Source organism: Callorhinus ursinus, unplaced genomic scaffold (assembly GCF_003265705.2).
Source record: "Callorhinus ursinus isolate GAN/ISIS: 27379988/994484 unplaced genomic scaffold, GSC_fseal_2.0 scaffold4, whole genome shotgun sequence".
NCBI classification, from domain to species: Eukaryota; Metazoa; Chordata; class Mammalia; order Carnivora; family Otariidae; genus Callorhinus; species Callorhinus ursinus.
The window spans coordinates 50,620,855-50,647,329 of NW_027397066.1; the positions used below are offsets into that span (position 1 = coordinate 50,620,855).

At 36.6% G+C, this 26,475-nt stretch overlaps 2 pseudogenes; one reads left to right on the forward strand and one right to left on the reverse strand.

The window, feature by feature from the left end:
• The first annotated feature begins 5,253 nt into the window (after window positions 1-5,253).
• On the forward strand, window positions 5,254-5,944 carry LOC112835715 (ferritin heavy chain pseudogene; annotated as a pseudogene).
• Window positions 5,945-19,951: 14,007 nt separating this feature from the next.
• On the reverse strand, window positions 19,952-21,083 carry LOC112835714 (inositol polyphosphate 1-phosphatase pseudogene; annotated as a pseudogene).
• Between the last annotated feature and the right edge of the window lie 5,392 nt (window positions 21,084-26,475).

The following is a 26,475-nucleotide window of genomic DNA, read 5'->3' on the forward strand; positions in this document are numbered from 1 at the left end:
TCGGGTCTTCTCTTCGTATCTCTCCCCAGAAAAAAATCTGTCTCCTGAAGTTCTTATTATATTCTAGTATTATTTTTATTTGATACTTGTCATTATGGTGCAGAGTAAGAGAATTTAGGTGTTCTATGATATTCTGATTAAGCCTGTTTTTTAGGTAGGCACAGAAAACCTAAGTCCATTCGTATTAAATGTGGTTGTTTATGCCACTGGATTAAAACATATCATGTAGCTAGCTAAATTCTATTTGTTCTGTCTATTCTTTTCCTTTTTTCTCCTATTTCTTTCTTTTGTCTGGTTAATTGCATTTTTCATTTTTTTACATTTTATTTCCACTTTGGGATTATTATTTAAATTTTTAGCGATTGCCTTATGTTTACATAGAAATCTTAATTGAAAATAACTCTATCTTCAGACAATATTTCACCATTTCATGTGTATTGCAAAGACTTTGAACAGTTCATTTGCACTTCCTCTCTCATCTTTTTAATTATTTTTGTTGATAATAATATTTTTATATGTCTTATACATATAATACATTGCAACTATTTTTTGCTTTAAACAGTGAACTGCCAGAGCAATTAAAAATAGGAAAAATAGTTTATTTATTTTTTCTTTCCCCAATACTCCTCTTGTCTTTTTAAAAATCCAAGTTTCAATTTGGCATGATATTTCTCTACTTGAAAACTTTAATATTTCTTAGAAAATAGAATATATGGCAATGAATTCGTTCCATTGTTTTTTGTTTGAGAAAGTCTTTATTTCCCCTTCATTTTTTTAATATTCCTTGTAGATCCCACTCCACTTCTTTTTTGGCTTGCTTGGTTTCTCATTGTGGGCTTTATTTCAGTGTATTTAAAGTGGCCACCTTCAAAATTTTTGTCTTTGTTTTCAGAAGCTTAAACATTATGTGCCAAATTTCTTTTTTTGTTGCTGTTACTGTTTGGTTTGGTATTTATCCTGTTTCTTCTCTGAGCTTCTTGGCTTTGCAGATTGGTATCTATCATTGATTGTGAAAATTGCTCTATAGTTTTTCTTCAACTATTTCTTTTGCCCAATTTTATCTCTTATTTTCCTCTGGGATTCCATTATTCAAATTAATGAAATCATGTGATAGTGTTTCTCATATTTTAGATGCTCTTTTTGTTTCTGTATTTTTTTCTGTCATTTTACTCTGTGTTTTCATTTTGGTAATTTCTCTTGATATCTATTTAAATTCATGGGTTATGTCCTCAGCTATGCCAACTTTATTCATTAGCCCATTGAATGTATTATTCATACATGCTATGTGTTTTTCATTTCTAGAATTTCCACTTGATTCTTTTTCATTGTTTCTTTGTCTCTGCTGAAGTTACCCATCTGATCTTTCATATCGTCTTACTTTTCTAATAAAGACTTTTCCTTGACTCTCAAGTATGTAATACTTGTATAATTTCCAATTTATTTCACCAATTAAATCCAATCAATCTTACAAAACACTATGATTTATGAACAACTATAGTCATGTCACCCACAAGCAGAAATATCTAAAGAAATTGCTTCCTTATGAATATATTATAAAGAGCAGAATAATTAGTGTAGATTTAAGTCATTGTATATATTTGCATTACCTATTTATCAAACACTATTCTGCATAAATCTTGAACTGCATAAATCTTGTACTTTTATTAAATGATCTAAAAATAATGCCTCATATGATGCATATTCTGTATCTATATGCTTTTATTCCCATAAGATAATCTTCTTGGAATATTATTTTCTTCTTTAGCTAATATTCAATGACCATCTATCTTTGACTCCTCTTGAACTCAATCCCTTTCACCACTTCAGCCTATGCTAAACTTAAACTTCAGGAGAAATCATTTTCTATCCAAGGTATGTCATTGAGCCACTTATATCTTGCCTTCACATGCCTTAGAAGTTCAGTGTCTTCAGTAATTAGAATAATATGTGCATTTCCTGAAGGTGCTTATAATGGTATGGATGAAAATGTTTATGGTGGTGGTGTGAACCCTAAATATCTTTACAGATGTATTTGTTCATATAAACATGTATATCAGAGTCTGGTGAGACTTGTTAATTCTTACTTATTTTCTTGAGACAGTTGATGCATTTAATGTCACACAGGTGTGCCAAAATTCCCAATTTCATTTAAATTTACAAATCAGTTTTATTGTTAACACTAAGGAGACACAAGAAAAGGAGAATGTCTAGCATTTCTAGCTTTGCTAGTAGGAAAATAATCTGTGTCCTGACATTTAATTTTAATCTTGTGTGATATATAACCACATCTTCTGTGAAATAGTTTGACCTATGTGATTATATTTGTTTCAAATGCCAGTGAATGTTCCAGTCAATTAAACTGTATATTTGGGATGTAGAGATCTGTATATTGATTTTTACTGAAAAATTTAAAGCTATATGTGCTGAACTAAGAAGTTTCAAGGGCCAATTAAAAAAGAATGCTTTTATGGTTGCTGAAGTTTTTTCAAGAAAAGGAAGAAAATGTCAACTTCATAGGAAACATCTAGAAATATTTCCAATACCACATAATAAAACTGGAAATAGTATTAGCAACTCCCATTTTCATTGCACAGAAATCATTTAAAGCAGTTTGTCATGCTGCTTACATTAAACTTATCCTCACAACACCTGTTAGATAAAAATTAATATTATTCTTTATTGACCCCTTGGTGTGTGTTGATTACCGAGTTCATTACATGTATTATCTCCTGAGTACTTAACAAGTATATAAGAGAGGTACTGTTTTGTCCTTCTTAATTGGTGAGACAGACCCGGTAGGTATTATTAGTGCACTTTTACAGCTGAAAAGCAGATTCAGAAATGCCAACATTTGTCAAAATTTTACAGCAAGCCACTAATTAAGCCAGATTTTGAATCCTGGTCTTTTAAAACAATTCAGTATTCTATTAGTAATTCTTCTGATTTGTAAAATTTATTCTTTCAATAGAGAGTCTTGTGGAAGATAAAGTCAATACTGATTTCAATAAATAATTTCAATAATATTGAACTATTTTAAAACAGCAATTGATGGGTATCAAGGAGGGCACGTATTGCATGGAACACTGGGTGTTACACACAAACAATGAATCATGGAACACTACATCAAAAACTAGTGATGTACTGTATGGTAACTAACATAACATAATAAAATAAAAAAATAAAACAGCAATTGATAAATCAAACTGCATTTTATTATTTTGACACAAAATTAAAAACTACTTGAAAGAGCGTGGTGAGGACACATCCTCCCAGTCGGCAGATATTTGAGCACATGACTTGGCTGCATTGTCAGGGGACTGGAAGAAAAGGAAAAATATTTCAAGACCAGACACAGGAGGTTGGAGGAAAAAGTCATGCAAAGGTATATAGGGGTGAGCATAGAGTTTGAAGATTTTTGAATCTCATATCAGTTCTTAATGAGGAGACTCAAACCAACCATTTGATAAGATGGCTCATTCATTCATGATTTACCAGCCCCTCTCCTCAGCCTTATCACATGTTTCCATGAACCAGCAAACCATGAAGGCAGAGATAGAGTATATGCAAGGTCCCAGTAACATTGACTCCCCTCCCCTAGGGTTTATCTAGTCAATAACAAAGCTTAATGTTTATTCTACCAGAAGAGGTAAAATTTATTGCACCCTTAGTAGGGTAGTGTCTCTTAGGGGGACAACCAATCTCTTGGAGGCAAGTTATTTATATCATACCTATTACTCTCTGAAAGGGCCATTATTTTTCCTTAACCAAATGGATGCACTTTATGGGTAAGGGCTCACCTTCCCTGCCAACATTACTTTTGACACCACTTTGACCCAGAGACTCACAACTATCTGACAACATGGGACCTGACATGGTAACATCTAAAATTAAAAGACGGAGATTTTGGCAGGGAAGGTGTAAAAATGACCACATGATCAAGGAATTGACTATTTCATGAGTAACACAACATAGAACATTTTCAACTGATAGAAAATTAGAACATTGGGACCAATTTAGGAATAATAATCTGTAATAGTGAGATATACTGTTCTTCAAGTTACATTATCCACATGAAACAGTCATTATATGGTGCTCTGATTCCAAGGGCTAGGATCCATAATTCCCAGAATCAAGGGGTGGGGGTTTCTCCTCACCGCTCTCAGTAGCATACCTGGTGATATGCGGGCTTCTCATCCCAGCAATTTTAGTCTCTGCATGATTCAGTGTGCTAGTCAACAGGGCCATAGAAAAATCCTTGTGGGTTATTTGTCAAATAAAAGGATTGCTATACTGGGTATGATCATCTCATATGATTACAGTTAACCCTTGAGCAACACAGGTTTGAACTGAGCAGGTCCACTTATATGTAGATTGTTTTTGATAAATACAGTACTGTACCATAAATGTATCTTGCTTATGATTTTCTGAATAACATTTTCTTTTATTTAGCTTATTTTATTGCAAGAATACAGTATATAATAAATACACTGTACAAAATTGTGTTAGTCGACTATGCTATCTGGAAGGCTTTGGTCATCAGTAGGCTATTAGTAGTTAAGTTTTGGGGGAGTCAAAAGTTAAAAATGGATTTTTCTCTCCACAGGAATTTAATCCCCCTAACACCTGCATTGTTCAAGGGCTAACTCTATTTAAAATCCAGCATAGGTGATACTCATAGGGGCTGGATTGATTATGGTTAGAACTCTTTGTATCTATTAGATAATCTCTTGGTGCTTCCAAAACTGCTTAGTAAGAGTAAATGAACAAATATACAGATCACTGCACCTTGATGTGGTGAAAGAGTTTTTGATAACCAGGGAATAAAGTTCTGGGTCACCTCATTAAGCAAAGCACATAGAGTAACAGAGTTACTAACCGAGGGTATGGCAAATTTAGAAGGGGCAGTAGAGAGGGTGGCAGTGAATTTTAATTATGACCTCAAGCCCAATTACACCAGCAAGGATTGTATTTTGTGCTACCAACATTCAGTTAGTCTTCCTTTTTTTCTTTTTCTTTTTTTCTTTTCTCTTTTAAGGATTGTACCCAACTACCAACTTTAAGAATTAATGAGAGTTCGACAGTCTCCGCCGAGAGTCGCCGCGGTTTCCTGCTTCAACAGTGCTTGGACGGAACCCGGTGCCCGTGCCCCACCCTGGCCGGCCGTTCAGAGCCAGCCCTCCGCCATCTCTTCGTCGCACCCTCGTCGTGCCCTCGGACCACTCCAAAGCCCCCGCCGCCGCTCGCCGCCGCCTTTTCCCAGCCGCCGCCATGACGACCACGTCCCCCTCGCAGGTGCGCCAGAACTACCACCAGGACTCGGAGGCCGCCATCAACCACCAGATCAACCTGGAGCTCTAGGCCTCCTACGTCTACCTGTCCATGTCTTACTACTTTGACTGCGATGATGTGGCTTTGAAGAACTTCGCCAAATATTTTCTTCACCAATCTCATGAGGAGAGGGAACATGCTGAGAAACTGAAGAAGCTGCAGAACCAACGAGGTGGCCGAATCTTCCTTCAGGATATCAAGAAAACAGACCGTGATGATTGGGAGAACGGGCTGAATGCAATGGAGTGTGCATTACATTTGGAAAAGAGCGTGAATCAGTCACTACTGGAACTGCACAAACTGACCACTGATAAAAGTGACCCCCATTTGTGTGACTTCATTGAGACTCATTACCTGAATGAGCAGGTGAAATCCATCAAAGAATTGGGTGACCACGTAACCACCCTGTGCAAGATGGGGGCTCCTGAATCTGGCATGGCAGAGTATCTCTTTGACAAGCACACCTTGTGAAACAGTGATAGTGAAAGCTAAGCCTTAGGCTGTCTTCCCATAGCCACAGGGGTGACTTCCCTGGTCACCAAGGCAGTGCATGCATGTTGGGGTTACCTTTACCTTTTCTATAAGTTGTACCAAAACATCTACTTAACTTCTTTCATTTGTACCATTCTTCAAATAAAGTTATTTGGTTAAAAAAAAAAAAAAAGAATGAGAGTTCAGAAGTGACTTAATCTGGGGCACAAGTAGAAATTGGTAATATAATATAAATGGTACATTGTCAGATACAATGTTCATAGATCACCCATATCTCTCTGGTCTAACTTGGAGAATTCTCATATATACTGATGCTCTGAAGCATTTTCAGGAAATGAGGACAAGAGATCAAATGTTACAACAAAAGATGTTCCTATTGCACTTATCACTCAGAAAATTCCAAGAGATTTAGGAGCTGGGAGCTAGGAACCGGCTGGATGAAGACCAAATATATGTGAGAAATATATTTTGGTCATCTGAATGATCAAATGTATATTTTTGTAAATCACAATATCACAGTGTGTTTGCATGTGTGCATGCATGTGATTAAATCAGGAAAATATATGAATCTTTGTAGCAAATTATGGACTTCTATTTTATGGACAGTGCCAAGAATTTAGCTAAGCTACTCCATGGTATGGTTGTTTCCATATCCATTTCATTTAACCAAGTGGCCTTTGGGGTTCTTGAACTAACACTAGCATCCTCATGTAAGCTCATGACCTAGACAACAGCCTGCAGAGTAACAAGCAACTTAAGTCACTGATATGACTTTTCCAACAGCCCTTATGGCCAATAGTTTACCCTTCACCTCCCAAAACATTCCCCTTGACACTTCTTTCTTAAGACCCCGTGGAGCTTACCAAAATACCACTGTTCTTGGTTTGAATTGACCAATCTGGCCTTAGCCTAGAATTCTAAAGCATTCCACCCATGAACCCTTAAAAAGGCATGTGCCCAGGTCCTGCCCCACTTTGCACTTTACGCTGACTTCCCTGTGTGACCTCTCAATGAGTACCATAGACCTCTTCCAGGACCTGTGAGTAATAAACTTCTCCATTTCAGTTTTTCTTACAGTCTGTTGTTGAACCATTCTTGAGTCATCATCTAGCACTCTGTGCTCTACTTAACAAAAGTTAATTTAACAAAGTCATAAGAGACAGAATGAGTTTTTACTTGAGATTTGCCTTTATTTATTTCTCTTATCACATATGCTGTGATATTTTGTGTCTTATTGATTATCTATAAATTGTCACAACTATTTTGGAAAGTAAAAAAATCTGAATAAAAAGGCTTTTGACCTCTAAATATATAATATTTCTTATTTACTGTTCCTGGAATAACTATTGCAGAAGGATGAGATTGAAAATTTAAATATGTCATTTATGCCAGAATATTATTCATATCCATGGACTTTTTCCATATGACTTCTGGGGAATTAATTTATTGAATATAATGAAATGAGTTCACCTTATAAAATTCATAAATTTATTGAAAACATCGTCTTTATTTTAAAACTGAGCTTACTATAAAATTAGTCATTGCAGTTAGTATTCTGCCACAGATAAAATAATATTTTCATTTAAGCTTCTGTCAGATTCAGTCAAACAATCTTAGAAGTAAATTTAATTCCTGCCAATAAAAAACACAGTGAAATCTATTAACCGTGATTCACAAAGCTGGAAAAGAGTTTTTAGAAGGCATATTTTGTTGATCTCAATTTATTTCATTTTTATCTTTCTCTGAGTCTCTTACACCTGTATGACTTTTCTAAAGAATTTCTAGTATTATAGCTTTAATTATTGTTAGGGTGAAAGGGGAGAAATCCTGCATATGTTATGGCCAAATTAAGACACATGTCACTGGGAAATAGAAGACACAGAGAAAAGAGAAGAAAATCAAAGAAAATATCATCTTGTTGAAACTATAAGATGTCTCAAATATTTTAAATAATTTTCAAGGGCATAATCAGAAATGACTTTTAAAAATATCATTCCCTAAAAGCTTTGATTCTGTAAGGTTTCCTGTGGGATTTTATTTAAGCAGTCAGTACCTAGCTTTAGCATGGCTGAGTTAGCATAGCTCCTGGTACACAATAAGTGTGCAGTAGATATTGGTTAAAAGAAAGGAATAGATGTTATAGAAAATAAAATTTGTATTTAAAATGTTTTTTTTAAAGGTTTTATTTATCTATTTGACAGAGAGAGAGAGAGAGAGGAATAGCACAGCAAGGAGAGTGGTAGGCAGAGGGAGAGGGAGAAGCAGGCTCCCTGCTGAGCAAGGAGCCCGATGTGATGTTTGGCTTCCTAGTCTGACACAAGTACCTCTCCTACTAAATAACACATTGTATGTTGCCTAGATGACAATATTTATTCTGTCCAAATATAGATACTCTATGATTTTCCAGGTAAAGCAAGAGTCTAGGATATTAGGGTGCAATTTTATAAACAATTCCCTCAATTTCTAAACTCAATGGTGATGTTTTGGACACTCCACACTGGTAATCTTTTTATCCAATTTCTCTTTGCTCTAGTATTTTCTTTTCAGAAAATACTTTTCTTCTTATTAGTTTCATTTATCAAAGAATAATAGACACTGGGCACTTACTACATTCCTCTCTATTTTGTTTATTTTAACAAAACCTCCTTCTTTAGTTTTATATTTATTTTTTAATTTTTTATTATGTTATGTTAATCACCATACATTACATCATTAGTTTTTGATGTAGTGTTCCATGATTCATTGTTTGTGCATAACACCCAGTGCTCCATGCAGAACGTGCCCTCTTTAATACCCATCACCAGGCTAACCCATCTTCCCAGCCGCCTCCCCTCTGGAACCCTGTTTGTTTTTCAGAGTCCATTGTCTCTTATGGTTCATCTCCCCCTCCGATTCCCCCCTTCATTCTTCCCCTCCTGCAATCTTCTTCTTCTTCTTTTTTTTTAAACATATATTGTATTATTTGTTTCAGAGGTACAGATCTGTGATTCAACAGTCTTGCACAATTCACAGCACTTTTTTAAAAAACAGGTACCATAGCAAGTATAACACTATAACTTTTAGAATGAAGAAAGCAACCTTGTTCTTAATACATCTTCCCCATATCCTTTAATACTTTAAATTCTGAAGATAGCTGCTATTGGAGACAAACCATAAGTGACTCTTAATCTCAGGAAACAGTCTGAGGGTTGCTGGAGTGGAGGGTGGTGGGAAGGATGGGGTGGTTGGGTGAAGGACATTGGGGAGGGTATGTGTTATGGTGAGCGCTGTGAATTGTGTTAGACTGATGAATCACAGACCTGTACTCTTGAAACAAATAATACATTATGTGTTGATAAAAAAATAAAAGAGAGAGAGATGACTATAAGAAAACAATTTCTGAAGATAGAATTTCTCCATGAAAGACAAAGGTTGAAATGAAAAGCCCATTGGGATAAAAGAAACAACTTTAGGTGTCCTTATGTTCCCCAAAATGTGACTAAAGTTTGTTTCATCACAATTATTTAATATTTATTAAAAATTATTATACCTTAGGGGTGCCTGGGTGGCTTAGTTAAGCACCTGACTCCTGAATTTGGCTCTGGTCATGATCTCAGGAGTGTGAGATCAAGCCCCAAGTTGGGCTCTGTGCTGGACATGGAGCCTGCTTAAGATTCTCTCTCCCTTCTCCCTCTCCCCCCCACCCCCGGCCCCATTAATCTACCTTAAATTTTGAGAGTACTTTGTATCCATTCTTTATTTGTCCAGGTTTCCTTCCACTTCAAAAGTTGTGAGTTGCAAAAATGTGTTTGCTGGCTCCTTCTCTATGCAACCTCTTAATTTTGGAAAACCTCAGGGCTCAGTCCTAAATCTTTTACTCTTCTTTCTGCTATTTTCACTCCCAAGAGATTTTATCTGGACACATTGCTTTAAAACACACATATTTGCCAAAGATTTTCAAGTTTACATTTCTAGCCCTGGTTTGTAAACTGAATTTCATTTTGATTTAACCAACAACCTACTGGAAGTCTCAACGTGATTTCCTACAAATACATCAAACTTAATGTGGAAAAAAAAAAGAGAACTTTGACTTCTCAGTTTCTGTGCAAAGACTTCACATGGATTTCCCTCATTTTAGCAAACAGCTATACCGTTCATGCAATTGTTGAAGCCCAAAACTTAGGAGTCATCATTAATTCCTCCCTTTCTTACACATTTCATATACAAAAGAGTAGTAAGCTCTACTATCTCCACCTGAAGCATATCCCAGATAAATCCTCACAATCTATATATTTCTATTTCTTTCCACATGTACTGCGTTACAGCCTATTATCTTTCACTTCATCTAAATTCAACAATCTCCTCCGTGGTTTTAGTACTTCCAAATGTGCCTCTCTGCAAGCCATTACATTCTTGTTTTAAAAAGCCCGTGGCTTTAACATTTTCTTTAAATAAATTCCAAGCCTCTTCCCAGAACCAGAAATCATGGCCCTTCACCATGTCTGCTGCTGCCTCTCAGAACCATACACTTTGTCCGCTAACATCTAGCCACACTGGTCTTTTTGTTCCTCTCGCCTGCCAAACACATTCTTGCCTTTGAGTCACTTGTCTTTATGTTACCTCAATGCAGAAGGCAATTTTTTTTTCTTGTTTTAACAGGTATAAATGTCTAGCTTGTAACTGGATTCCTTGCATGGATCTTGTATATAGTTTTATTTGCTGGACTTCCATGATAAAATAAATGTGGAATCCCTTTGGTTGTAGTACCTGGGATTTCTTCATTTCTTTGAGTTTAACCTCAGAAGAAATAGAAAGACAAACAGACAGTACCTTCTCTGCAGTTTTCAATAGACTTGTTCACTGTAGGAGGACAGCTAATCAAGGGAAATAACAAGGAGTGAAGTTTTAAGTTTTCTGTGGCATAATTGTCAAAAGATTTTCCTAGGCTGTCTAAAATTGGACACTTCTAAAATCTGATTTTACAGTAGACCCAGATTAATAGTTGTACCAAAAGTTGAGTGGAATCGGGCACAGCTCTAAGTCCTGGAAATTGAAGAAAAAAAAAATCTGTCTTTAGAGCTGAACTCACTGACAGCTGACCAGTGGGTATGGTTCTTTCAGAGCCACAAAGGAAAAAGGACAAGTTGCTGTGAATGGGTTGGTGGTTATTAGCTTGATGGAATGACTTTCCGCAAGGATAAACATGAGAAACACAATAACAACAGAGGTCATGAATTTTATAACTGTTATTGTTATCACAGTTCCTGGAAGCTATTCCTTCTCACCCCCTAGCATCATCCTTGTTGATGTCTGTCATTCTCTAAAGCAGGGGTTAAAGTTTTTTTGTTTTTTGTTTTTTTTTCTTGTTGGATAGTAAATATATTAGGCTTTGTGGGTAATTTGATGTGTCACATAAAAGGCAAAACATTGAACGGTTACCTTTTCTTGTAATTCAGATTTTCCTTGATACTTGATAAAAGGTAGCATTGTTCTGCTCATGTATCACCCAGCATAGTTTTCCTTATAGCATTCAATTGCTATTAGAAAGACTTTTGTTTTTCTGTAAGTTATCAATCACCTTTCTGTAAAAATTAATCCACTGTCCCTTCTATAATCACAGCAACTCTAAGAGTTTCTGGCGGAGAGCAGGCACTATAAAATACTTCATGAAAAAAGAAATAAATTAATGAACACCATTTTCTCTATTTGTAAGTGGCTCATAGTCACATGGCAAAATATTGATTATGAAATTATATATTTTATGTAAAAATTATACAAATATTTTGTAATATCACAAGATGTCTGATGAGTCAATCTGAGTCAGTCATTCAAGGAGAGAAATGAGGAAAAGATATTTTTTAGATCCTTATTATCTACTTGTAATTTTTTTAATTTATTAGAGAATATGTCTAAAATATTAGGGAATTCTTATAAGATCTTAGGTTATTCCAAAGAAATATATTTTATTTCCCATTCATTTAGCTCATCTTTTTTTTTAAGATTTTATTTATTTATTTGACAGAGAGAGACACAGCGAGAGAGGGGACACAAGCAGGGGGAGAGGGAAAGGGGGAGGCAGGTTTCCAGCAGAGCAAGGAGCCCGATGCTGGGCTCGATCCCAGGACTCTGGGATCATGACCTGAGCTGAAGGCAGAAGCTTAACAACTGAGCCACCCAGGCTCAGATGGGCCCCTCATTTAGCCCATCTTGACTAAGAAATCCACTGTCAAGGATTAAACTAAAATAGCTATTCTCTGTTTCTGAAAGAAATAATTGTTTCATAGAATATTTTCATATTTTTCAGCATTTCTTGGAGAAAGTATTCCCTGGTTAAAATAATGTGGGACATATTTAGTTTGCCATGTAGCAAGGTTTTTTGTTTTTGTTTTTGCTTTTTTGCCGTAGGCTTTCTGATAGGCTTTAAACGCTAGTTTCACTTTGAATGTCCAAAGGGAAAGGTAACTTCAGTGTTTTCCCATGGTACTTTAACCTGGAATCCTTTTTTTCCATGGTACATATGACTATTTTGGGGAATTGGAAACATGGTTTCATTTATCTCCAGAATTTAAAATTATACTTCAAATAATATTTCAACCTCAATATCTATGAAGTGCCAGTCCTACCTCAGTACTTTCGATCTCCTGGGTGTGGTGAACAAATACCAACATAAATTAAAACAAAAACACAAGACCAAAGTTGTCTAAATGTCACCTAAATTACTTTCTAAAGCTCTTTCAAAAAACACAGAAGTGTAGGGTTTTGTATTAATATTATAGAACCCAGGTATATAAGGTCAGCCATACCTGGGGGATTAAAGGATGACCTAAGGCTGCTTGTCAGCTCTGTTAAGTTACAGAAGTGAGACCCCCAGCCCAGAAGGCCAAGGCTGAAGCTGAAGCTGCTCCTGTGCTAAACCTGGCCAGGGAATCTCTTTCCATCAAACCCTAACAGAGAATGAGCTAGAGGCCTGCACTGCTGTGCTCACTGGGGTGGGTCCGTGTGCAGAAGTGTGTGTAAGGGGTGATCGTGGACGGGCACACATGTGCAGGCATCTCTCTGTGCATGTGTGGGTGTGGTGTGTGGGTGTGTGTGCAGCACATGTCACCCTGCTCTGTTTCCAGTCCTGGTGTGCCTGTCCCTCCTACCGTTGCCATTCTTAATGCAACTTTGTTGGGAAACAGTTGAGTTCAGCATATTTTTAAAAAGAGGGGGAAGATGGTAGGGATGGAGGAGGTGAGTGGACCACAGTGTGCTGCGACCAGGTGCTAAATGACCACCTATGCTTCACCTGCCTTTCCACAACAGATCTCATCTGTCTGGTTGAACTGCTGGTGTTTGGTAATTCACAATGAAACCCACTCCTAAACTTTGTGTTCAAATTCCAGTTTAAATGGTTATTTTCATATAAACTTGTGACACATGAAAATTTTCAAATAAAGTGGACTTCATTTATAGAAAAAAAAAGTTTTTTTGTTACCCCCCTATTAAGACTTTTTACACAAGGGTGAACCTTCACAAATGGCCAAAGGTCAAAAGATACAAAATTCTAATTATAAAATAAGTGAGTTCTGGGGATTTAATGTACAGCCTGGTAACTATAGTTAATAATACTGTATTATCTTGAAAGTTGCTAAAAGAGTAGATCTTAAAAGTTCTCATCACAAGAAAAATTTCATAACTATATATGGTGCCAGATGTTAACTAGACTTATTTTGGTGATCATGTCATAATATATATAAGTATTGAATCATTATGTTCTATACCTAAAACCAATATAAGGTTAAAAATAATGTTATGTTTAGGGGCACCTTTGGCTCAGGTCATGATCTCAGGGTCCTGGAATTGAACCCAGCATTGGGCTTCCTGCTCGGCGGGGAGTCTGCTTCTCTCTCTCCCTCGGCCCCTCTCCCCTTCTTGTCCTCTCTCTCTTATTTGCTCTCTCTCAAGTAAATAAAATCTTAAAAACATAATGCTATGTGTCAATTATATCTCAATAAAAAAAGAATTCCACACATCCATTTAATTGCTTCATGTCATTCAATTATTGACTTTAACATTATTATGAACACATAATGAAAAAACGTTCCTCAGTAGAGGAAGGTGAATGTTGGTTATCAACAGAACGAAACTGTCTTTATTTATTTATTTTTCTTTCTTTTCATCTTCCTAAAGATCATGTTTGGGTCAGTAAGGCTCTGTCTCTTGTTTAGAGCTTGTGCTCCTGGGCCTGGGGAGAGGGTGGAGGATCTGGAAGCACGAATCTCCCTCTTCCAGTTACTCTCCAACACAGCCACAAGGAATTGATGGATAACTGCCCAGTGGTGGAAACAAAAGAGAAGATCTGAGAAGGAGGTGAGAAGGGCACTGATGTCCCTCTTCCTGCTCTGGATGTCCCTGTCCTGATGACCTCCCAGAGCAGGTCCCTCCATCTCTGAGAAATACAACTCCCACATGTTACAAAATAGAAAACCAGATTCTGGCCAAGGTGTGTTCTGATTGCTGCTCTCAACCCATCTCCCAATCCCCATCCCATCAATTTGATATTCCTTCCAATGAACCAGGACAAGAATGCTCAGTCAGTTGTACCTCCTGCCCTTTCATTTAGATCTCTACCCAGTTAGATCAAGTCTCAACTCCTACTTGATTCTCTACTTTGCGGAGTTTTGAAGATACCTGGCTCAGCTCTGAAGGCAACCCTATGATTAGATCTTCTTACAAACATCCAGTGACTGGGGATTTTTCTTCCATGACAAATTAGAGGCTGTTGAAGCATCTCTGAGGACCATGGTGGACCATGCTAAGGCATTTCCTTGGAGAACTCCTGCTTGTGCCTTCTCACCAGAATCCTTTGGTGTCAGTGTCACAATATTCACAGGCTTGGTTCCAAAGTCAGCCAGTAGAAGCCCCCATAATACCATGCCTCTCCCCTGTCCTGTACAATAAATACTGACTACTATTGTTGGCGTTCCTGTTGCTGAATACAATCCTTCTTCCTGTCATGGGACTGTACTTACCCCTCTTCTGTTCCATTCTCTTCTCCCCCCAACTTCAAAGTCCTGTAACCTATGAATGCCCCAGCTTTGCAGCATATGTCGTATTTAGACTGGTTTTCCATGCATATATAACATGATGTCCTTTAATACACAGATTCGATTTATCAAACACTTAACCACATCCTTTAAGAAGATGACTGTGAACTCAGAGGCTTATGTCACCTGGACTACTGACAGCTCTGATTTCTGTTCAATTTTCATTCTCCATTTGGTGCAATGCAGCTGCTTCATCATATCTAGCATAACAGCAACTCATAGATGGGACCAAGACCCTACTTTTTAAACTCATACCTCTAAATATCAAACAGAAAAGACAGTTGAGTTTTACTGCTGATTCAAGGGTAACAGGAAGGTTAGTATACATCACAGTGTAATTCAGCAGATAATTGGAAGCTAAATATCAGGCTTCTCTTTTCTTGACTTTCTCTATTATTTCAAGAGTGTTCTAGCCTCCCACCTTTCTGCAGAAACATCTCCCTCCTGAGTTCTTCCTTGGCCTCAAATTCTCAACAAAGAGCAGTTACCTAGTTTTGTTTTCTCCTTCTGAATCTCAAATTATCTCACAGTAAATTACGGAGGTTCATTCCTAAGGACAGGTATTTTTTCCCCCAAGAAATATTTTGGCAACAACTAGGAATTTAATAATTTTTCTTTCTGCTAGACAAGCATTTCATAAAGAATACCATATCTACTGTTACCAGAGCTCAATCAAGTGACCTCGGATGGAAAAAAAGCAAATGTCATCATTCAGAATTACTCTTTGATAGTATCTATTTTAAACAGCTTTTTGAAATACATTTCACATTCTGTATAATTTGCCCATTTAAAGCACACAATTCAATGGCTTTTCGTATAGTCACAGAGTTGTGCATCAATTAACACAAACAATTTTAGAATATTTTCATCAACTTGAAGCTCTACAATCCTTAGTTTTTACCCCCAAGTCCTATGCCCCCAAAACATAAGCAACCACTAATGTACTTTCTATCTCTGTAGATTTTCCTAGTCTGGACTTTTCATATAAATGGAATTATAGAGTATGTGGTCTTTGGAGTGGCTTCTTCCACTCAGCATAATGTTTTTGAAGTTTTTTCATGTTGCAGCATGTATCAGTACTTCATTCCTTTTTATGGTTTAATATTATTTCATTTGCATGGCTTATCACATTTTGTTTATCCATTTTTCAGTTGATGGACATTTGGATTGTTTCCTCTTTTTGGCTATTATGAGTAATGGTGCTATGAACATTTCTGTATTAGGTTTTTGTGAATGTATGTCTTCAGTTCTCTTGAGTAAATACTTAGGAGTTGAATTGCTGGGGTATATGGTAACTCTTTGTCTGACTTCTTAAGGAATTGCCAAACTATTTCCCATAGCAGCTGTACTATTGTGCATTCCCAGCAGCAATGTATAAATGGGTACTAATTTATCCACATCATTGCTAACACTTGGTATTTTCTGAGTTTTAGTTTTTTGTTTTTGTTTGGTTGGTTGTTTGGTTTGATTTTTTTTAATTTTAGCCATCATAGTGGAGTAAAATGGTATCTTATTGTGGTTTTGATTTCCATTTCCCTAATGACTAACGATGTTGAACAGCTTTTTATGACTACTGTTTGTTGACTACTTGTCATCTTCTTTGGAGAAATGTCTACTATTTAAATCCTTTGTCCATTTTTTTTCCTTTGCCCATTTTTAATTGGGTTCTTCGCAACTTTGTTGTTGACTTCTTTATATATTCTGGATACTAGATTTTTAAATGATATATAATTTCTAAGTAGGTTCTTCTATTCAGTGAGTTGTCTTTCACCTTATTGATAGTATCCTTTGATGTACAAATATTTTTAATTTTGATGAAGTTCAATTTATTGTTTTATTTTATTTTGTTGCTTATGATTTTGGTGGAAACCATTGCCAAATCTATGGCTGTGAAGATTTATACCTGTGTTTTCTTCTAAGACTTTTATAATTTTAGTTTTACATTTAGATCTTTGATTGATTTTGAGTTAATTTTTGTGTATGACATAAAGGTGAGCTTCATGATTTTGCATGTGGATATCCAATTGTCCCAGTACCATTTGTGGAAAAGCCCATTTTCCCCCCATATAATGGTTTTGGCATCCTTGTTGAAAATTAATTGCTTGTCAGTCTGGCATTATTCTGGACACTCAGTTCTATTCCACTGATCTATATGTTTATCCTAATGCCAGTACCACATGTTTTGAGGACTATAGATTAATAATAAGGTTTGCAATTGGTAAGTGTGAATCCTTCTATTTTGTTCTTTTTCAAGATTGTTTGACTATTTGAGGCTCCCTGAAATCCCATATGAATAAAATTGTGACTTAAGGAGCCTCAATATTTTCAGTAAAGAAGGAAGTTCATCTCAGGGAAATGGTCAGATAGAAAACATAAGGACCTTAAGGGGACATAAGACTGTATGTCTGCCAATCAATACATAGGTAGACGTAGAGACACATACACACTCACACCAAAAACACTCCTGACAAACATCAGTAAGTGATAAAAGCACTTCTTCCTAACTGGTCCATATTCAGACTCAGATTCATTCTCAATATAACATTCTAATTTGAAAAGAAAATGCATTTATTAGTTCTATAAATTAAACATCTAAAAATAGTTATTCTGTAGGATTATTTTATCACAAATTCCAAAGCAGAGATCACAGGAACCCCCTGTCCAAGTCATTTAATATGGCATTCAGTAACTACTTACTGAGCATATTATGAGAAAGGCAGCATCTGAGAGTCAGACACAAGAATTTAAAGATTGCATTCATAAGAAAAGGAATAGAGTGGGAAGAATAAAAAAACAAAGTGTCTCAGAAACACAAGATCAAAAACCCTTTAAAAGGAAATAGATAATTCCCTGAAACTGGCAAGCGTATTATATGTTGAAAGCCTCAGTGGATGTTCCTTGGGACAGCAAAATGGTTGCTGTTTTTTTTTTTTTTAAGATTTTATTTATTTATTTGACACAGAGAGAGAGATAGTGAGAGCAGGAACACAAGCAGGGGGAGTGGGAGAGGGAGAAGTAGGCTTCCTGCCTAGCAGGGAGCACAATGCGGGACTTGATCTCAGGACCCTGGGATCATGACCTGAGCCAAAGGCAGACGCTTAACGACTGAGCCACCCAGGCACCCTGGTTGCTGTTTTTGAAGTGGTTACCAAAGGCAATGTATCTGTGCTTCTGAATCTTAACCACTCCCACTTAGAAAACTTAACTTTCTTTTCACCCATTCTCCTGATCCTATCAGATTGTTCACAATGTCCTCAGGGTGGCTATAGCTTCTGCTCCACTCTACAGACATTGTTCTGGCAGCCTGGTTTGACTTCCTCAGGTCATAGGGGCTCCAGAACCAGCACCAGGAGGATCTGCTCCTTTGCACTATCTTAGATGACAGTCACTCATGGCAGGTCATCTAGAGTTGGCTAAGAGCATTCCATAGCCCACAGACCTCCTCCTGGGGGTTGAACCACCTAAGACACTGGGGGGAAATCTCAAATCTGGGGAAGACCATCTGGAAGGCAACTATGCCCACCATTATACCACCAATGCTGGGGAAGACCATCTGATTCGACATTCTTTCTCTTAACTATTAGAACCCCTGCCTGCACTAGGTGAGTGTGTCCCATGCTCTGAGAATGGGCTTTCTCTACTTGGCCTCTGTCTCCTGTGTCTGGGAGAAGAGAGAGGGAAATCAGGGTGGCAGTGTTACCAAACTCAAATTTGGCTGCCTGTTGCTCAAAAGACCATTTACTCGGGACACATGGGTAGCTCAGTTGGTTAAGCATCTGTCTTCAGCTCAGGTCATGATCCCAGGGTCATGGGATTGAGTACCTCATCGGGTTCCTTGCTCAGTGGGGAGTCTGCTTCTCCCTCTGCCTGCCACTCCCACTGCTTGTGCTCTCTCTCTCTGACAAATAAATAAAATCTCTATTAAAAAAGACCATTACTCAAGAGATGAGTTTTTTATTAGAAAGGAATTTGAGCTTTATTCAGGAGGCTGGCAATGTGGGGAGAAGGTGGACTCTTGTCCAAAAGCCAACTCTGAGGTTTCTGATGGGCACAGGGTTTTTAAAGGGGATTAGGGTAGTAAATCAGCAAAGGGAGTGCAGTGGCCTGCAAAATTTCTTGATCATCTACAGCCTTGATGGTGCAAGCCACAAACATTATCTCAGTGCTCAGGACTTGTGCAAGGGGGTCTGGTGCTTTTTCATTATGTGCGGGAATATTCTGTTCTTTCTGCAAGGGAGGGCAAGTTCTACAGATACACAAAGGAAGGTCAGTAAAATCATATATGCAACCAAAAAAAAGAAGCGTTTTGCTAAAAATTGCTAGGCTAATCAGAAAGCCAAGGTGGCTTCAAATTTCCTGGCTTCTGTGGCCTGGGAAAGTTCTGGTCTTTCATTCCTCAAGGCCAGTGGTCTGCAAAACTCAAAGAAAGGAAATTAGTTCTCTTATAGAACAAGGGACTTGGGTAAGAAAGTAAGAAGTGTGTTAACTTGAAGCAAGTTGACTCTTGAACACTCTGTGTCCAGCTGGCTTCCTGGAATGCTGGTTCTCCAATTCACTAATTCCTCTAACACTAGGAGAGTTAGTGGGCCTCATGGGGGCAGTAGGCAGTTCGGCCTTTTTAGGAATTCAATTAAACCTCAAAGTTGGAGGCTCAGGAGGAATGAAAAAGGGAGAAATTCAGAGAGAGCAAGCCTTCTGGGCCCAATGACATGGATCCCCCTAGTCTCCTGGCCCTCCCCACCCCAGGGCTGCAGCATGCTCAGAATGCCCACCTTACCTACAGCTCACCCAGGACACCAGAACGTAAGTTGCCCGGGGGAGTTAGCAATTACTAGTAGACCTCACCTCTCCAACTTGAAGGAAGTGCCAAGTTTGTTAGTGCCTCCCAGTTTTGCTCCACCAGCTGCTGTTGCAATGGTATGGTCCCACCCTCCCTTGCCCTGGCCAAACTGAGGGCTCCTCCATCCCCTTGAGACTTCCCCATGACAAAGCTATCTCCAAAGATAGAGATGTGGGAAATAGTTTCACACTTTAGTTTATAAGTATATGAGAACATGATATATCTATGTATATGTATCTGCATATGATAGATTTTGGATGAGGGGGCTCAAGAATGACTCTCTAGACATTTCCTTAATCTGTATGCAATGAGTCCTCCCTTGTTGGCCCTCCAATTTACTCCAATGGTGCTTTCACTTTACATGTGGTGCACCAACTGTGGCAAGCCAACCCCGTTTCTGGATTTCTTTCCAAGCATTCTATTAAATCTCATTGCCCCACCCATGGCCCTGAGTATGGCATGAGCAGCACAAGAGTTCCACTTCAATGTGGTATCTTCTAAAAAGATGTAAATGTCCATAAGACCTTGGACAACACAAAGACTCTTGTAAGCAGCCTGGGCCAGCTAGAATATGTTATCTCCACATGCCCCTGAGGATTTGACTTTGATATGTTTCATTTTCACTTGTACTATTTTGTTACGATTAACAAGCTGAAAACCAGTGGGAGAATTCCACCTCAGAACCGGTGTTTTCAATCAGTTGGCTCTGTGTTTCATTGCTCTTTCTTTTAGAGATAAGGGCTAAAATGAATGGATATTGGTCCCCATGTAAGAAGAACCCCAGTAGCACTGTCCTTTCCAACCAAGTGTGTTTAAGTCTTATGTACAAAATATTAGTTGATGACCACCTTCAGGGGCATCCTTGTCTGAATGTCATAGATACCAGTTAAAATGATGTCCATAGGGAAAGATTCCTTGAATGGATTTAATGTCAGTGGGACTTTTTATACTCAAATTTCTAAAATTTCCTGTAGAATATTGAACTCTACAGAATCCAGGGTTGGGTCAGTAAAGGTGACATCCTGATGAACGACCTTACCTAAAGTTTCAGGTGCCAAATTGTTAACACTAAGGACTTTGCTAAGAAGCTCTACCATTTATTTTGTCAGTTGGGCATAGTCTTAAGATTACTTTTCTTTCTAAATCATTAGCAAACTCACTGGATTCTTTTCCAAAAAATAATTTTTTTCCAAGCCTGGAAACTTTTCCATATTCTATTTCATAACTTCCTGTACTAATACCTCCTTTCTTTCCTTCTATCAAGCCTTCTGGAAGAAGGCTTCCTGCTGCCTGCATGCCCAGGTAATGGCAGCTTTCTCAGAGACATGGAGCAGCTCATGGAGGATGTCTGACATTTTTTAACCTTGATTTTCAGTTGAAGCTGCTGATGGGACTGGTACCTCTGGGCATTCAAATTTCTGGAGGATAGAAATTCAAGACCAGGGTGTCAGAGGGCTTTATTTCTCTTGAAGTTTCTCTCCTTGGCTTGCAGATGGTCACTTTCTTGCTGTGTTCTCACATGGCTTTTCCTCTGTGCATAACTTTTTTTGCTCTGTTTTGTTTTTTGCTTTTCTATTTTAATTACAAAAGCAAATTTCCAACCAAAACACAGAAATCAGTCATAGAAAAATAAGAAAAGAAAAATCTCCAAGCTATATAATAAAATCCTGGGAGTTCAGGCTCAGTGTGTATGTTGTAGTGGAGGGAAGACAGACATGACTGGCCATCAAAGATAAAGTAGAGCTATTGGAGATATTGAAGTTGTCCTTAATAATGAGAGAACACAACGATCTCATTGTTCTCATAATGTCCATAAGCATTCTAAAAAGTAAATATATATGTATATATATATATTTAATTTAAAGTTTTAAAGTTTTTGTAATGCTTCCAAAATTTTGAGAATTTGGAGCGATAATGAATTTAAAAAGAAGGTAACTAAATGGACAAATCATCATTCTAAGTCATCACTATTCTTTTTGTTCACATTTTTGAATTAAGGAAATAAATAAAAATAATACTATATAAAGAAATCTAGACCATGAAGAACTAGAATCAAAAGAATCATAGCTTCATATTCCATTTACATGTTTCCTGGTTTTCCATAAAAACCTTGTAACCTGTTGAAATATATCATAAAACAAAATCAAAAGAATATATAGATTGTTAGTATCAGTTCTTTAAAGTAAAGATTACATTCAACCTCTCTATAAATAAGAAATTACTGGGCTGGGGGTTGTCAAGTTTTATCTACGAGGTAAACAAAATTCTGGAGTACTTGGAATGTCCTTATTTAGCATTGAGCCAGAATGGATTAAATTGATTTTGTGGGTATTTTTTGGTCAAGTTTGTACAGAATAGATATATGTTGCAAAATTATGTCAAAATAATTAAAGTCAGTCTATTGGCTTTAAACAAGCTATAAATTTTAAAGGAATGTTCTTTAGGTTTATCTGAATTAATATATTTTTCCTTAACAGTAAACTATATTTTTAACCAGTATGACATTATGAATGTATAAATTAATATATTACTAACATATCAATAATTGTCTAATGAATAGTTTATGTTATTTTTTAAAAAGATTTTATTTATTTGTCAGAGAGAGAAAGAGAGAGTGAAAGAGAGACACAGAGCGGCAGGCAGAGGGAGATGCAGTCTCCCTGCTGAGCAGGGAGCACGATGCGGGACTTGATCTTAGGACCCTGGGATCATGACCTGAGCTGAAGGCAGACACTTAACTGACTGAGCTGTCCAGGCATCACTTAACCAATACTTTAAAAGGGAAAGAATAATTTTCTGAAATGTAACACTACAAAATACCTAAGAAAATATTTACATGTTATCAAATTTCTTCATTTGGGATTTCCTTGGGTTGTTGTGAGTTTAATAATTTGTGGGTTTTTTTCTATTATTTTGGTGATGATCTTTTCTTGAACCTTATAGGAGACTCCTGTTTTATGACACTGTATTATGAACTTAATTTCAGACAGTTCCAATGTCTCTGGTATGTGATAAATAGAATTATTTTGCAACATTAAAAATAACACCCAAGAGATATTCCAGGTAATTAAATTATTTATTTTTATTTATTTATTTATTTATTATTATTATTTTTAAAGATTTTATTTATTTATTTGACAGAGAGAGATACAGCGAGAGAGGGAACACAAGCAGGGGGAGTGGGAGAGGGAGAAGTAGGCTTCCCGCGGAGCAGGGACCCCCATGTGGGGTTCGATCCCAGGACCCTGGGATCATGACCTGAGCCGAAGGCAGACGCTTAATGACTGAGCCACCCAGGGACCCCGGTAATTAAATTATTTAAAATATGCTGATACTAGTTTAATTTTAACATTTCATAACAGATGCAGATGCAAAAATCAAAGAAAATCTTATTTGTGCATTATGTATATTTTGGTCTCCATGTTGTAAATAAAACAACAAGGAACTAATTGCCATGATAATCAATTTTGTAACAATTCTCTCATTTCAATAGAGATTGTAATAGTAAATAGTAAATAAGCAGATTGAAATGTAAAAAATGTATTTTTTCATTAAAATATGTAAAAATAAAGTAGTAAAAATGTTGTACCTTAATGTGATAAATGCTAACCATCTTCTAGGAGGATTAATTTTGGAGATATATTGTATATTCTAAGTTATGATCAAGAACCTGCTAACTGACTTAGAAATAAATACCAGGCACTACGTTGAAAGAAATAGCAAAATATATATTTTTTAAAAACCTTACCATACTTGTAATTCTTATCTTTTAAAATATATTAAGGAGAAACTAGACAAATTGCAAAATTTGCTCTATGCATAAAATTAAATATTCTTATCTAATTCAGTGTGCTTTCCTAAAGAAACCTATAAAATGTTAACTATATCATTAAAACAATTGAAATATCACGCTTACTGATACTGACCAAACCCTAAGAACTTAACTCCTACAAAAGTAGCAGTATGTGTCATTTGAGACATTTTTAAAAACACCTCCCTAATATTCCTAATTACAGAAACTTGATAAGGAAACAAAGGCCAATTAAATAAATCAATTAAATCACAACAAGTTGATTCAATGGGATTTAAGTTGAAATTCCAAAATGAACAATATCCCTAATGAAAAAAATATTGTACTGTACCAGTTTTTAATTTTTTAGAAAGCTTGGAAACCATATAGTCATATATATGATCATTAGACATTTGATGAGGGAATATCAATCATTAAATTATTTATTATCTAAATACATAAAATTAATATATTACTTTGTCATTATTTGTTTTATTATAACTTCAAAAGACAGTAAAAATACAGAACACAGAGGAGAGGAAATAGAAGAGTATTATGCAGAGGATTATGTAACATTTGATTGAGCCATATTATTATAAAATTCATGAATGCATATTCATTTACCCAACAGAAATGGCTAAAGTCAGTTTAAATTAAGTGCTATCACTTAATAGCTATTAAATGATACTGGGAAATAGTGTTACTGTAATAAAAAGGATCATAAAACAAACTGTACATTAAGAAATTTATCTTGAACAAATTAGATACAACTAAAATGTTAGAAATAGTAACTCTTTTATTACTATTTTATATGAAAAATACGAATTTTCAGAATTATTGATATGTTTGGGAGAATATTAATCTTCCTAGTGCAAAGGAACACGATAGGACTCAAAGGACACTGGAAAATTATATTTTTGAGAATTAAATTTCATTGGATAATAAAGGCTTTGAATATCACCCCTTTGTAAGGCAATAAGGAAACAAAGAATCATTTCAAAGATGACTTGAAATACTCCAATAAGCTTGAAAAATAATTTCTGCATATGGGTGGTTCATACATTGAAACAGTAAGGGAAATAGGCAGATGTGTTTTTTTAAAGAATAGAGCTGTAATGTCAATCTGATTTGGGTGAGATTAACAAATTCAGGACAATTAAAGACTAATAGTAAATAATGTGTGTATTTCTGCCACAAGTACCACTTATTAATTCATCAAATACTTGAGTATCTACTGCGGTGTTAAATGGGGCGTCTCTTGATTGGATGGGTTCCCCAAATGTGGGGCCACTGATCAGGTGGAAGCTGGTGGCACAAGCAATGAAAGAATTCAACTGAAGCAGACAAAGGAGACAGAAGTTTATTGAATACACTGTGAGGGAGCTGCAGGCAGGACAGCAGAGGAGTGCTGCCTGCAAGGAGGCAGTGGGTAGGGGTTATTCTTAAAGGGGAAGTTGGGGAGGGCATGTGCTATGGTGAGAGCTGTGAATTGTGTAAGACTGCTGAATCACAGACCTGTGCCTCTGAAACAAATAATATATTGTGTGTTAAAAAAAAAAAAAAGGAGAAGATAGCAGGAAGGGTAAAATGAAGGGGGAGGGAAATCGGATGGGGAGGTGAACCATGAGAGACTATGGACTCTGAGAAACAAACTGATTGTTTTTGGGGGGGGATGGGTTAGCCTCATGATGGGTGTTAAAGAGGGCACGTACTGCATGGAGCACTGGGTGATATACGCAAACAATGAATCATGGAACACTACATCAAAAACTAATGATGTATGGTGATTAACATAACATAATAAAATTAAAAAAAAAAACTATTGAGGGTCCAAAGAATTTTTTTTTAAGATTTATGTATTTATTTGAGAGAGAGAGAGAGCATGTGCACACTGGTGGGGATTGGGGCAGAGGGAAAGAATCTTAAGCAGACTCCCCACTGAACCCGAAGCCAGTGCAGGGCTCCATCTCATGACCCATGAGATCACAGCCTGAGCCAAAACCAAGAGTTGGACACTTAACAGACTGAGCCACCCAGGCAGCCTGAGGGTCCAAAGAATTTTTATTCATATGTTAGGTCTATTAAAGTTCATATTAGAAGTTAACTCTGAAAAATTATTATTCCTCTTAAAATAATAATAAACCCATTGTATAAATAACATAGTTTATTAAAATAATTATACTTTCCAAAACAAATAATTAGTGAAAAGAGTGACCTTGTTTTTCGTTTCAGCAAATTTCTTAAATAAAATGTCCTAAATTTCCAGCTGGCTTAAAGAAGGCAGCTGAATTTGTATGTCTTGCATTCAGTCTGTGCTAATTGCACTCATCCTTTAGCCCTTTGAAAAATCCACAGTTCACATATGAGAAAATGTGAGTGAAAAAGAATTATCATGAGACTAATTTCAACCTCTGGGGTCCCTGAAAGGGTCTCTGGAGTTCAATGTGAGAGTCATTAGTATATAATATCCCATAATAATACTATGAAAGGGAACATTGATTCTCAGTAGATTGGTTAACTCTAACTCTTGACAGAGGCAGAAAAGATGATTATATTTAGAACTAGTCAATAGCAGTTGATATCTTTGACTACCTCATGCTACATGTCACTATAATTCCAGAATTCCATGCTTAATATTGACAAGTATTTCTTTTATGGTCTGAAGCAAGAGCATTATTCATTACCTCATCCAGGAATTCTCTTCAGGAAACTTCCCTATATTGATAGACATGGTTAAATATAATTTGATCACCTCACTATAGCCTATTTTCTTCTTATAGAGGTAATTAAGATTATAATGACAGGATTTGAGGCTTAGCAAAATGACTAGCTAAATTATAAATCTTACAGTTCTCAGTATAGAGTAAGTAAAGATTTTGCCAAAAGCATTCTCTAACGTGTACTCCCCAAAAAGCAATTTTGCAGTAAAACCCCCACAGTACCATTTACTTATTAAT